The following is a 14,544-nucleotide window of genomic DNA, read 5'->3' on the forward strand; positions in this document are numbered from 1 at the left end:
CAAATCAGTTTCTTCCTCTTCTCCAGGGTTTTTTGTTTTTGTTGTTTTTGCCGTTTGTTATAGTTGTTGTTTGTTGTGACTTTTCTGAACTACTTCTGTAAAGTCTGTAAAGTCTGTATTCCTTGTCTTGTATGTGGCCATGGAAGATTCTTCTTGGTTAGCTTAGTTCTCAGCTAATGATTAGACAGAGAGCTCCTTAAAGGCCTGAAAACTTCAACACTAAGCCAGGCAGTTGCTGACTGTCCCTGAGCCTTCGCTTCTTGGTTATATAGAGCCTCAAGGTCAGCCTAAGGTGAATGCTTAGGGCCTTCTCAGGTCTTTCCTGAGCTTATGCTTAGTTTAGCACAACCCTGAACATGTGTGTGGGTTTCTAGGGTTTCATGAATTTGTTGGAGCTTTTCCAAGTTCCTACATTCTCCAGTTTTTCCTTTTAAGCTCCTTTTTGGTTAAGCTATGGTTTGCCCCAACTGTTTCCATTGCCTAAGGTGGCAGCAAAGTTAATCAATTCCCTCTCATTGTTTATGACAAACACTTCAGGGGAAAAGGCTTTTTGCAATGAGTTGGCTCTGAATCAAATCAAATGAAGACATCCTGGCAAGTGAGATCTTCTAGGGAACCACCAGATAGGTGAAATAATGATAATTCTCTTGGAATTAGGCTTTGAAGGAGCTCCAACCTGTCTGCCTTGTCAGGTGGCTGCCAGGCTGCTGTTTTTACCATGCTTGTGAGCCATTGTTTTTCAGTGCTTCAGCAGAGCTGGAGATGAGGATATTGGATTAGAGCCAGTTAAAATATCACCAAGTTTGCTGTTCTTACTGAGATTCAGCTGTTTTTCTTGAATAAATGCTGAATTGTTACAAGTCTTTGCTTAATTTCCAGAGTTCTGAAAAAGTTGATTCTGACAATTTTGCAGGTTTTCTCATTGCTTTTGTGGAGAAAAGAATTTTCAGAGGTCCTTATGCCCCCATTTTTGCTGATGTCCCTCTACAGCTATGATTAGAATTCAAGCCCTCTCACTCCTTGACCAGTCCTCCTCCTGTTACATCTGCGGTTGTCAGTCTTTCATGCATCACAATCACCTGGAAGGCTTGCTAAAATGCAGATTGCTGGCCTCCACACCTGGAGTTTCCAAGTCACGTCGGACCCTAGAACTACTTGAGAATTTGCATTTTACAAAAGTTCCCAGGAATGCTGATGCTGTTGGTCTGGGAATCATTCTTTAAGAACCACTGCATTACACTATGTGGTACCTTCACCATTGCCTTAGGCAGTGCTTCTTACCTCTGGAATCAAATTAATAATGCATATAAGTCAATAATACACATTATTATCTCTCGAGACACATAATAATACAATACATAAGCTAATATGTATTTAGCACTTACACATGCTACGTATGATATGCTTTACATTTATTAGGTTATTTAATCTACACAACAACTCATGAATAGGCATTATTACTTTCCCCACATTTAAATTGGAAATTGAGCCCAGAGAGGTATGTAGATTACCCAGAGGCACACAGCTATAAATGCAGGAGCTAATATAAGAATATGGTCTGTTTGATTCTAGAATACATGCTTTAAGCCCCCACAGCAGTTTCCCAAAGAGTAACACAGATCACTTTCGAGGCCTTGAATGACTTTAGTTCGGACATGCATGCAGAATCAAAAACAATGACTCACATGGTGAGAAAGTGATTCCTATCTTGGTTCTATTTTTCTATCATTTGATTCCATCATGACAAAAATGCTATTTGCATGCTTAGTCATTAATATGTGTCCAATGCTCATAACATCCCCTTTTAACAGGAAATGGGCTCTAGACTCAGACTTTAGTAGACAATAGTTTCCAGCCAGAATTTAAAAACATTGTTTTATGTTCACTTTTCTTACAGTTATTTTCTACTTAGGATAGATGATAGAGGTCTCTCATTTATAGTGATTTTATAAAGTTTCCCTCTAAAAGAAATAGAAGAGGGGCCGGCCCCTTGGCCCAGTGGTTAAGTTCTTGTGCTCCGCTTTGGCAGCTGGGGGGTTTCGCCAGTTCCGATTCTGGGTGTGCACATTAGCAACTGCTCATCAAGCTATGCTGAGGCAGCATCCCACATGCCACAACTAGAAGGACCCACAACTAAAAACACACAACTACGTACCCGGGGGCCTTGGGGAGAAAAAGGAAAAATGAAATCTTTAAAAAAAAAAGAAATAGAAGAAAAATACATTTATTTAAAGAAAATAATAAATAATACTGTGAGTAGTATACACAGATACGGTATGAAAAAGACTGAAATTTGGGGAAACTTGCCACAACAAACAGGTTAGTATATCTAATTGGATCAATATGCGACATCTTAAAGGGAGATTAGGGAAATGTGATTAAAATATGAATTCTCTTTCAAAGAGGGAGAGACTTGGAATGAAAAAGTCACAGCATCTAGAACAACATGTGCAAAGCAGAGAAATATCAAGCGGAAAATGGTATCTTCGTAAGAAATGTACTACAGGGGTAGACTGCGACTTAGAGATTTCACAAAACAAATTCTCATAACCTAAGTTTCTTCAGCAAATTTTGGATAATTTGTTTTCATCAACAGCAGGAAAAAAAAAAATTAGTCTCCGTTTACTGGCAGGCGATTTTGCAGTTGCCAGAGACAGCAGAAGAAGTGGGGCTCTTAATTTTGGGGGGAGGGCACGCAATAAATATATCCTGGGCACTGGGTGTGTGTGTGGAGGGGCTTGGGGAATAAGATAAGAGGAGAGGACTGTAATCAGAGAAGCGTACACGTTCCGGATGAAAAAAGAGGACATGTGCAGGATGAAGAAAGAATTTAGCAACACTGATATGATTAACTAAACTGTTGCCCGGGTTTAAATTAAGCAAAGTGTTCACAGACTACAGCTGTTTTATTTATTTTGGTTGCATGTGATGGGAGCTGTTACTTCCCGGTTTGACAACCTATCAGCCTCAAGACGCAAACGGGAAGGCTCTGGTCCGGCCAAGGCTATAAAGAGGAAACGCAGGTCTCCCCATAGCCCGCCCCCGTCCCAATACAATCAGAACTGAGGCGGGCAAGGGTCTGCCTGTAGGGAGGAAGGGGAGAAGACACTACATAGCGACCAGAGTCAGGGTGGGCAAACGTGCAGTTCCTCCGTCTGCTCTTTTTCTCTTGTCCCAGCCATATCTGAACTGCAACGGACTGAACTTTATGCCAGGAGACTTTAACCTTGTTAGCCAGGTTTCCAGTCGAATTAGGATTGACTTTAATGCCTCCATTTGGGCTGCTGCTGTTAGAATTTCTGTAAAAGTCTAGCTGCGCCAGTCCTGCCCTTAGCTCTCCACACCCTCTTCCCTTTCCCTGAGACCCCGCCCTTTTCTCCCAGCCCAAACCACAAAAGGCTGTGCTGCTCCAGCCTCAGCACGGCGCCCGGGCCCCTCCCCGAACGTCGCAGTGCTGCAGGCAAAGGAGCCCGGCCCAGACCGGGACGGGGCGGAGTGTGGCCTCGTCCTTCCGCTCTTCGACCAATCGATGAAGCCTCCCTGAACGAGGAGGGGGAAACCGGCCGTAAAGACAGTCCAAATATTTTTCCCTTTTTCTGCCACGTCCCAACCACTTACGTGAACCCACTCCTCAGGTTTTGATTGGACATGTGGATTTTTCCTGTAGAGATCCTTCAAGTCTATTGGTCGGCGCCGTTTTGGGGGCGGGGCTTGCCTGCCCTCCCCTTTCTCCTGTACCGCGGCGCAAGGGGCGGGACGCGCCGCCACCGCCTCTGCTTCCGCCGCCGCCGCCGCCGTCGCCGCCGCCGCTGCCGCCGCCTGCCGCTGCGCGTTCGGCGGGGGAGGAGTCGGAGGCGGAGAAGAAGGCGGTGGTGGCGGGTGGAGGATCGAGCGCTGTTCTCGCTCCGGAGCCGCTGCACAGTTCGGTGAGGGGATTTTTTTTTTTTTTAAATCTGGCTTGTTCTGATGTTGGGAATGTGAGGGTCGGGCGACGAAATTGTTGCTGTCACCTCCTCCGCTTCTGATTTTCTCTCCTCGAGATGGAGCGGGGCCTGTCCCTGGCCCACTGCGCCGGCCATGGTGGGTGGGGTTGATGGCTGGCTCGGAGAGGCCTTCTTCGCCTCCTGGGCCCCGTCCAGCCCGGACCGGGGGCCTCGCTCGTGTCCGTGGCCACCGGGCCCGCAGCCCACGGTGGAGGGCATCGATTGGTGTCAGGGGTCTCCACCGGCCGCCTTTTCCTGCTGCTGCTTCTGCTGTCCTTGGTGCCGTGGCCAAGGACCCCGCTGCTTTTCTCCCCACACTCGCGACTGTATGAGAGCGTGTCCCCACCAGCCCCTCACACCCGCCTCCTCTGCCCGTCGCCAGTCACCCCGCAGAGAGCTGATGCATCTTACGCCACAGGCCTGCCGCCCCCCTCCCCCGAAAAACCTGCCGTTGCCGTCGCTCTGCTGGCTGTGTTTGCATTTTCCCCGATTGTCAGCGAGGCTCAGGCACGCAGACACCCTGTCCAAAGCCTAGCAATCGTTCTTCTCCAGATATTAGCCCCCTTCCATCACTGCTGCCCCCCGTTAGCGATGTCAAGTCACAGCACGCCTCTGGCAGATGCAGCTTCAGTTTCGGCCTCCCTAAGATTACTGCTTGTTAATCATTTTGCGCACATTCAAAATGGTGAGTTTAAAGCCGCTCAGATCAAGTTGAAGAAAAGAGGAGGAGGTAAATAGTCTTTCTGCAGAGAGGAAGAAGAATCTAGGCGACGTCCCTCTCCAGGCATGAAAAATGATTTTTTTACATACGCGTAGGCACTACTTTGAGTCTGCTGGTTCCGTGAAGTTTACGATTTTTTAAAAGGCTTAATATATTGTTATTTTAGCATGAACTATTTGGTCAGTTAAATTTCTTTAAAATGGCAGTCACCTTTGCTGAAGACTACAGATCATTTGAAGAGTGTGTACGCAAACATGAGGATAACAAATAAATGTTTCAACTTTTTTTCAATTTGTAATCGCCTTCTGGAATTCGTTATTTTTATATGAAATAACTTTAATTTTTAAAAATTAATTACAGACATGCATGCTCGAAGTAAAATTCAGCAATATCGAAAAAGGATTGTTAGGTAAAATGTGAACGTTTCTTTTCATCCCCAGTCCCGCTCCAGTGTCTAGAGTTAACAATTTACTGTGCATCTTTCTAAATGCACTATTAAACATATATACGTTTGTGTAAAGTTTTTTTTAGCAGGGGGGATATCAAACATATTGATATATCACTTGCTTTTTTCACTCATAATTATATATTTTGGCCATCTTCAGTTGTATTATTTACTTATTTTATATAAAAGTCTCCCTAATACTTTTTAAAGGCTAAGTGATATTTCATTAGTTTGAATGGGCTGTAATTTATTTAACCATTCCCTTACTGAAAGACGTTTAATTAGTTTCTTAACTTTTTAATTTATTGATTAGTTTTTAATTGCAAACTATAAATCTTTCTAAATTTAAAAAATTCAAACAGTATGGAAGAATGTAAGGTAAAAAGTGCAAGTCTCACTACCCCATCTAGTCCTGCCTTCATCCTAAGAGTCACCTGTTCAGAAAACTTCCTCTGTTTGCATGTGTGATTATTTCTGGAGTGCGGATTCCTAGAAATGGAGTTGCTGGGTTAAAGGGTATGCACATTTAAAATTTTATAACCATTTCTCCTTCCTTATTACTCTCTTCAAAATTATTCTTGACTGTTTCTTATGCATTTCTTCTCCAGATGAACTTTTAGACTCAACTTGGAAATTAAATAAAAATCCTTTGGTATTTTGAATGAGATTATATTGAAATTTTAGATTAATTTGGAGTGAACTGACCTGTATGATATTGAGTCTCTTGCCTCAGAAATGTATGTATGTATGGTTTGTCTCTCCATTTTATTCACATCTTGCTTTGTATTCTTAGGGAAAGTTTTATAGTTTTTTCCCCATATGTATGACATTTCTTCTTAGTATTCTTAGGTATTTTATGATTTGATTGCTCTGGTGAATGGAAACTTTCAGTAACATTTCTCTCTCTTTTCTGGTTATAGGAAAACTTTTAGAATTTTTTCTCTTTACCGTGTCTGATCACTTTATTGAATTGATGGTTATCTGAAAATATTCACGATTTTGTGGCTTTCCAGTTTTTATAACTTAGGTGTTTTCCTCATTGCTTTGGCTATTATATGTCCTACATAATGTTGAATAGTAGCAGTGATAGCTAAAAACTTGGTGGTGTGTTTCTGACTTTAAGGGGAACACTTCTAATGTTTTAGCATCAATTATGATGTTTGCTGAAGCTTTCTGATAAATAGAGAATATCAGGTTAAAATATTTTCTTCTAATCTTGGCATTCCAAGATGATTTCAGTGTTGTTTTTCATTTCTGACGACATTTTAAAAAACCATAAATGGGTATTGAATTTTATTGATATTTTAAGTGGTTATATAAGGGCATCACCAGTGTTGCCTGGTTAATATTTTCCCAAGAGAGCTCCTTTTTTTTTGAGGAAGATTAGCCCCGAGCTAACATCTGCCACCAATCCTCCTCTTTTTGGTGAGGAAGATTGGCCCTGAGCTATCATCCATGCCCATCTTCCTCTAGTTTTTTATATGTGGGACGCCTGCCACAGCATGGCTGGACAAGTGGTGCATATGTCCACCCCCTGGATCCGAACTGGCAGACCCCGGGCCACTGAAGCGGGACTTGCGAACTTAACTATTGCGCCACCAGGCTGCCCCTAGAGGTCCTTTTTAAAGAATCAACTTTCTTGGAGATAATTTACATACAGTGAAACACATATTTAAAATATACAGCTCAGTGTGTTTTGACAAATGTGTACACCGATGTCACCACCACCATAATCAAGAGTAGAATATTTTCATTACCATAATCAAGATATATAATATTTTTGTCATCTCCAAAAATTCTCTTCTGCCTTTTAGCACTAAGTCACATTTTTCCCCTCAACCCTGGGAAACCATTTGTCCTCTTTTTCTCTGTATAATTGTTTTCATTTGTTCTAGATTTCATATAAATGAACTTGTATAATATGTACTCTTTTGCATCTGGCTTTTTCTCTCAGCATGATGCTTTTGAGGATCATCCCTGTTTTTGTGTATTTAACTGGTTCATGACTTTTTATTGCTGTGTAGTACTACATGGTTTTGATTTACCACAATTTGTTGACCATTTCACCTATTTATGGATATTTGGATTGTTTCCTGTTTGGGACTGTTATTAGTAGAGCTGCTAAGAACATTCATTAATGAGTTTTTGTGTGAACAGTAAGTTTTCGTTTCTCTTGGGTAAATACTTAGAAATAGACTTGTTGGGTTGTATGGTATATGAATGTTTAAATATAAAAACCTGCCAAACTATTTCCCATTTTACAGTTCTAGTTGCTCTGCATCCTCACCAACACTTGGTTATTTCAGTCTTTTTAATTTTAGCCCCTCTAGTGGATGTGTAGTAGTATCACAGTGTAATTTTAATTTGCATTTGTCTCATGCTTAATGACACTATGAATTTGCTCATGTGTTTGTGGGGGTCGTTTGTATGTCTTCCATTGTAAAGTATCTGTTCAAATCTTTGCCCATTTTTAAACATGGAGTTGTTTACCTTATTGAGTTGTAAGAATTCTTTGTACGTTTTTTTTTTTATACAAGTCCTTTGACCCACAAAACACATGCACACACATTGCAATTGGAGACTTAGGTTTTTGTTTTCCTAACTTTTTAAAATAGATGAACTTCTAATTTTGGTTAAATGCAACTTGTCAGTTTTTGCCCATGGTTTGTGTTTCTGTGTTCTAAGTTTGCTCAATGCAAAGTTGTGCAGATTTCCTCTTATGTTTTCTTCTACAAGTTTTATGTTGGGCTTTTATGTTAAGGTATGTCATCCATTTTGAATTAATTTTTATTTATGGTGTGAGATAAGGGTCAAAGCTCATTTTCCCAGTTCTAGCCCCATTTGTTGGGAACGCTTTCCCTTTCCCCATTGAATTAAACTTAGTCAGAAATCAGTTAACCATATATGTGAGTCTATTCTGGATTGTCCTCTTGATCTTTGTAATTGTCATTTTGCCAATTCCACGTTGTCAGGATTATTGTTGCTTTATAATCAGTCTTGAAATCAGATAATGAGAGTCCTCCAACTGTATTCTTTTTCAGAATCATTCTGCTATTCTAGTTCCTTTGCTTTTCCAGAAAATGTTTTAGAAGTGACTTGTTGGTTTCTGCAAAAAGTGCTGTTGAGGATGTTAATATAGATTGTGTTGAATGCATCAGTTTGGGAAGAACTGACATTTTAATATTGAATCAATCAATGAAGACAGGATATCTTCATTTGTTTAGATCTTTGATTTCTTTCATCAGCGTTTTGTAGTTTCAGCATAAGATATCGTTGCTCATATTTTGTTAGATTTATATATATTTCATCACTTCTGATACTTTTTTTTTTAAAGATTGGCACCTGAGCTAAAAACTGTTGCCAATCTTCTTTTTTTTTCCTGCTTTTTCTCACCAGATCCCCCCAGTACATAACATAGTTGTGTGTGTGTGTGTGTGTACATATATATATATATATATTTTTTTTTTTTTAGTTGTGGGTCCTTCTAGTTATGGCATGTGGGATGCCACCTCAGCGTGGCCTAATGAGTGGTGCCATGTCCGCACCCAGGATCCAAACCAGTGAAACCCTGGGCTGCTGAAGCAGAGCGCGTGAACTTAACCACTCAGCCACAGGGCCCGGCCCCTTCTGATACTATTGTAATTGATAATTTTCTTAAATTTCAGTTTCCAGTTGTTCATTGATTGTATGTAAAAATACAGTTGGCTTTTGCATACTGTCCTTGAATCTGGCAACCTTCGTAAATTCACTTATTTGATTAAGTTTTGTAGATTCTTTGGGAGTTTTCTATCTAGATAGTTATGTCATTTTTAAATATAGAATAGTTTTATTTCTCTTGTTTTCAATTTGTATGTACACCTTTCCCTCCTTTTTTTTTTTTTTTTTTATTGCACTGGTTAGGACTTCCAATATGTTGCTGAACAGGAATGGTGAGAGTGAATATCCTTTTCTTATTCCTGGTCTTAAGAGGAAAGCTTTCAGTCCTTCATTATTAAGTATAATAGGGCCCTTTGTCAAGTTAAGGATGTTCCCATTTTGTTCCTAGATTGCTGAGAGCTTTTATGATTAGTAGACATTGAGTTTGGTCAGATGTTTTTACTGTATTGGTTGAGATGATCATATGGTTTATCTTTTTTGGTCTGTTGATAAGATGAATTACATTGATTTATTTCCAAATGTTGAGTCAACCTTGCATTCTCTGGATAGACCTCTCTTGGTCATGATGTATTATCATTTTCATAAATTAGTGGATTGGATTTCATAATATTTTGTTGAGTACTTTTTTGTATCTATGGCCATGAAGGATGCCTTTTCATGTAATTTTTTGTATCAGGGTAATGCTGGCCTCATAGAGTTGGAAAGTGTTTCTTCCTCTTATATTTTCTGAAAAATTTTGCATAGGATTAGTATTTATTTCGTAAATGTTAGAGTTTGCAAGCTAACCCATCTGGGCCTAGAGTTTTCTTTGCTGAAAGATTTTAAAGGTTAAATTCAATTACACTAATAGGTATAGGATGATTATGGTTCTCTCTTTCTTTTTGAAAACTTTCACTCTGACTAAATGAGTCACTTTTACTCACTATATGAGCTTTAGTAGTTGTGTCTTTCAAAAAATTTGTTTATTTCATCTATTTATTACCATAAAGTTGTTTCTTTATTATCCTTTTAGTGTCTGTAGCATCTGTAGTGATGTCTTTTCTTTCATTCCTGATATTGGCAATATATCCTGTCTTTTGTCTTTATTAGTTTGTTTCCAGGTTTATCAATTTTATTAATTTCTCCAAAGATCCACATTTTTTTTTTTTTTTTTTTTTGAGGAAGATTAGCCCTGAGCTAACTACTGCCAGTCCTCCTCTTTTTTTGCTGAGGAAGCCTGGCTCTGAGCTAACATCCGTGCCCATCTTCCTCTAGTTTATACGTGGGACGCCTACCACAGCATGGCTGCCAAGCAGTGCCATGTCCGCACCCGGGATCCGAACCAGCGAACCCCAAGCTGCCGAGAAGCGGAACGTGCAAACTTAACCGCTGCGCCACCAGGCCGGCCCCCAAAGATCCACATTTTTATTTTATTGCTTTTTGTGTGTGTGTTTTCAATTTCATTGATTTCTACTCTTTACCATTTCTTTTTGTATGCTTTGGGTTTAGATTCTCTATGTTCTTATCTCTTAGCTGTAAGCTTAGGCCATTAATTTGAGGGCTTTTTCTTCTTTTCCTTCTAAGCATTACTTTAGATATTCCCACAAATTTTATGTTGATTTTGCTTGTCTGTTCCTATAATTGATTTCTGTGTTTAATTCTGTTATAGACAAGATAACATTTTTTTTTAAATTTCTTTGAAATTCTTTGAAGTTTGTTTTATGGCTCAGAATATAGTCAGTCTTGGTAATCGTTCCGTGTGCACTTCAAAATAATATGTATTATGCTGCTTTTGGGTAGAATTTTCTATGAATTCTATATTTCATATTAAATTCTAAATTTTATGTTAAATATTTTATAATTGTCAGACTAAGTTGATTGACAGGGCTTGTTAGATTTTCTATTTTCTTACTGAGGTTTTGTGTGCTTGTTTTGTTGATCACTGCAAGAAGAATTGAATTATGAATCTACAATTATGGATTTGTGTATTTCTCCTTTTTGTTCTAACTATTTTTACTTCATATGTTTTGAACCTCTGTTAGGTGCATGTATATTTAGGATTGTTATGTCTTCTTGGTGCATTGAATTTTTTTTTCTTTTTCTTGAGAACAATTGGCCCTGACCTAACATCTACCACCAGTCCTCCTCTTTTTGCTGAGGAAGCCTGGCCCTGAGCTAACATCCATGCCCATCTTCCTCTACATTATATGTGGGGTGCCTGCCACAGCATGGCTTGACAAGCAGTGCATAGGTCCACACGCAGGATCCAAACTGGCGAACCCTGGGCTGCCAAAGCGGAATGTGCAAACCTAACTGCCGTGCCACTGAGCAGGCTCCTGCATTGACTTTTTTATCATTATATAATATTTCTCTTTATCTCTGGTAGTATTTTGTCTTCTATGTTCTACTTTATCTAATATTAATATCACCACTCCACCTTTCTTTCAATTAGTATTTGTATATCTTTTTACTTTCAGTCTATGCCTTTGTATTTAAAGTTGGTCTGCTGTAGACAACCCACCATTTTTATCCTGACAATCTGTCTTTTTTATGAGATATTTAGACCATTTATGTTTAATGTAATTATTGATGTAGTGGATGTAAATCTACCATCTTACTAGTTGTTTTCTGTTTAAACTATTTGCTCTCTGTTCTCTATTTTGAGTCCCTTTTATCTTCATTATTGGCTCACTACTTATACTTATGTTGCCTCTTTGAAAAAATTATACTGGTTTTCTCTACGATTTACATTACATATCTTTAATTGCAGTGTATATTCAAGCAGTGTTATGCCACTTTTTATATAATGTCAGAGCTCTACAACAGTATATTTCCAATTTTTCCTTACTATCTTATGTGCTATTACTTTCATACATTTTACTTTTACATATGCCATAAATTTATAAGACCTTGTTACTGTGTTTGCTTTAGAACTGCATTGTCCAGTACATTAGTCACTAGCCAGTGTGACTGCTTAACTGTGGATTTAGAGTAGTTAGTATTAAATTAAGTTCAAATTAATTTTCATCTGTTATGCTAGCCATTTTTCAAGTGCTTAATAGCCACATGTAGCTTTTAGCTTTCATATTGAACTGTGTAAGATAAAGAACCTTTCCATCATCTCACAAAGTTCCGTCAGACAGTGCTACTTTCCGCAGTTGTGTTTTCAAGTAAGTGAAAATAAGAAACAAATATATTTGACAGTTACCTTCACTTTAATTATTTTAAGAGTTCTGCATTTTCTTGTAGAATCAAGTGTCTTTTATTCTTTCTGCCTGAAGAACTTCATATTACATTTCTTGCAGTTTGGGTCTTTTGGTAACCAAGTCTTGAATGGGCTTGAAAGTGCTTTATTTTACCTTTTCTTTTGAAAAATCTTTTGCTAGGTATAATATTCCTTGTTCACAGTGTATTTCTTATGTTACTTAAAAGAATAATTACTTAAAAGAATAAGAGAATGCCATTGTGTCTTTTGGCTTGCATAGTTTCTGATAAGAAGTCAGTTGTAATTCTTATCTTCATTTCTCTGCATCAAAGATGTTTCCTTTATCATTGGGTTTTTTTTTTATAGCAGGTTGAATATGATTTGTCTTTGGTGGGGGGTGTTTTGTATTTATCCTGCTTTTTGTAGATGGTCACTGAGATTTTTAGATTTATGTTTGATTTCTTAGATCTATTTGGAAGTTTCTCAGCATTTTCTCTTCTGATATTTCTTCTGCATCGTTTACTCTCTCTTCTCTGGTGTTCTAATTACACATAGTAGTTCATTTGATACAGTGCCAGAGTTCTTTGAGGCTCTGTTCTGATTTTTTTCCCTCCCCCTTTTTTGTTTTTTTTAATGACTTTGTATCTCAGTTTGGGTAATTTCTCATGTCTTGCTGCTTACTTATGCTTTTTTCTGTCTTGAAGCTCATTTATACTTTCCTTGACTAGTCTTTTGATGAGCCCATCACTGTTAATATGATTTATTTTATTTCTAGCATTTGCATTTCCATCTCTTGAAATCCTTGATCTCTTTCCTAACCCTACTCCAGGAATAAAGATCTTTCTTCTTTTACCTATCCTCTACCCACAATGGATGACAGTGATTGCTGCTGCCCTCCTCTCAATGGTTTAAGGCTTTTTTTCTGTAGGGGTGAAGGGTTCAAGTAAAATTTCATTCTTTTTCCTTACTGACAGTCACTCCATCCCACCAGTAAAAGATGCCCTCTTTAGTCTCCCAGCCTGTTCCAAATCTTTTCAGTACCCAGTAGAAATCCATGGATAAGAGCCTGTGAGTAGGTGCCGACTTCGTTTCTGCAATTCTCAGAGAGTCTATGCTCTCATCTAACCCACACTTTGTCTTTACCTAAAATATAATTGCCTGGCAGAAGAAAACTTAAACCCTCTTTAGAGGAAGCTAAGTTAGCTAGAGCCTCTAGGAAATAACATCCAGCAAATGGAAAGGATGCATTTTGTAGTTTCTAGGAAAACCACTAAAAGAGTGATACTAAAAAATATATCAAACAAGCTGGTGGATTAAATAAAATTGGACAGTAGAAAAAAATTTGAGCAGTAATAATGATGTCAAGAAAGGAAGAATAAAGGAACAAAAAACGGATGAGGAAAATGAAAATAATAGCAAGGTGATACTTAAACCCATCTGTATTGGTAATTATGTTAAATGTAAATGGAATAAACACTACAGTGGAAATAAAAATCTTGTTAGACCTTATAAATAGGACCCAACTATATTCTGTTTATAAGAAAACTTTAAATGTAAACGCACCTACAGACGAGATGAAAGTAAAAAGATGGAATAAGTATTACCTGCAAACACTCACCAAAAGAATGCTGATGTAGCCTATTAACATTGTACATAATAGAGAAGGCAATAAGTATTATGAGATAAAGAGAAAAATACAGTAAGTAGGTCAGTTCATCAAGAGGACATAATAATTGTGTGTGTGTTCACCTAAGAATATACCTTCTGAATATAGAAGTTAATATAACTATCAGGAAAGACAGATATGCTGTCATAGCTGGAGATTTTAAATATATGTTTAAAGTAACTGATAGAACAATTATATAAAAATATCAGTAACGGAACAGAAAATTTAAATGATATGATTAATCAACTGGATGTAACATAACTGACATTTGTAGAATATTGTATCTAACAACTGAAGACTATGCTTTTTGTTTTCTTAAGTACATGTGGGACATTTGCCAAAATATTCTAATCCTTAAAGAATTATCATCAAATTTCAAAGAATTGAAATTATACAGTGCATGTTTTCTGACCACTGTGGAATTAATTACAACTCAGTAACAGAAAAATAACTAGAAAGCCTCCAAATGTTTGGAAATTAAGCAAGGTATTTCTAAGTAGTCCATGAATAAAAAACAAAGTCATGGTGGAAATCAGAAAATACTTTGATACGAAAAACAGCAAATGTATTACATCAGATCTTGTGGAATGCAACTGAAGCAGTTCTTTGAGAGAACTTTATAGCTTTGTAAGCATATATTAGTAAAGAAGAAGGGTTGAAAATCAGTAGTCTAAGCTAGAAACTAAAGGGAGCAACAAATCAACCCCAAAGAAAGTAGAGAGAAGGAAATAGTAAAGATAAAAGTGGATATAAGTGAAATAGAAAAGTTCTACAGTCAGTTGAGAGGACTTTATTAAAATAATAAACCTATAATGAAGTGGTCAAGAAAAAAATTGGAGAAAACACAAATTGCCAATACTAGGGTTGAAAAAGGAGGCATTGCTACAG

The 14,544-nt window shown here is 38.1% G+C and overlaps 1 protein-coding gene across 1 annotated transcript in view; it reads left to right on the forward strand.

The window, feature by feature from the left end:
* The first annotated feature begins 3,736 nt into the window (after nucleotides 1-3,736).
* Nucleotides 3,737-14,544, forward strand: part of PJA2 (praja ring finger ubiquitin ligase 2) — a 76,907-nt gene continuing 66,099 nt past the window's right edge. Inside the window, exon 1 of the mRNA XM_001504586.5 lies at nucleotides 3,737-3,926. The gene's annotated coding sequence lies outside the window, so the exon portion shown is untranslated. The remainder of the gene's footprint in view (nucleotides 3,927-14,544) is intronic.

Source organism: Equus caballus, chromosome 14 (assembly GCF_041296265.1).
Source record: "Equus caballus isolate H_3958 breed thoroughbred chromosome 14, TB-T2T, whole genome shotgun sequence".
Taxonomy (NCBI): Eukaryota; Metazoa; Chordata; class Mammalia; order Perissodactyla; family Equidae; genus Equus; species Equus caballus.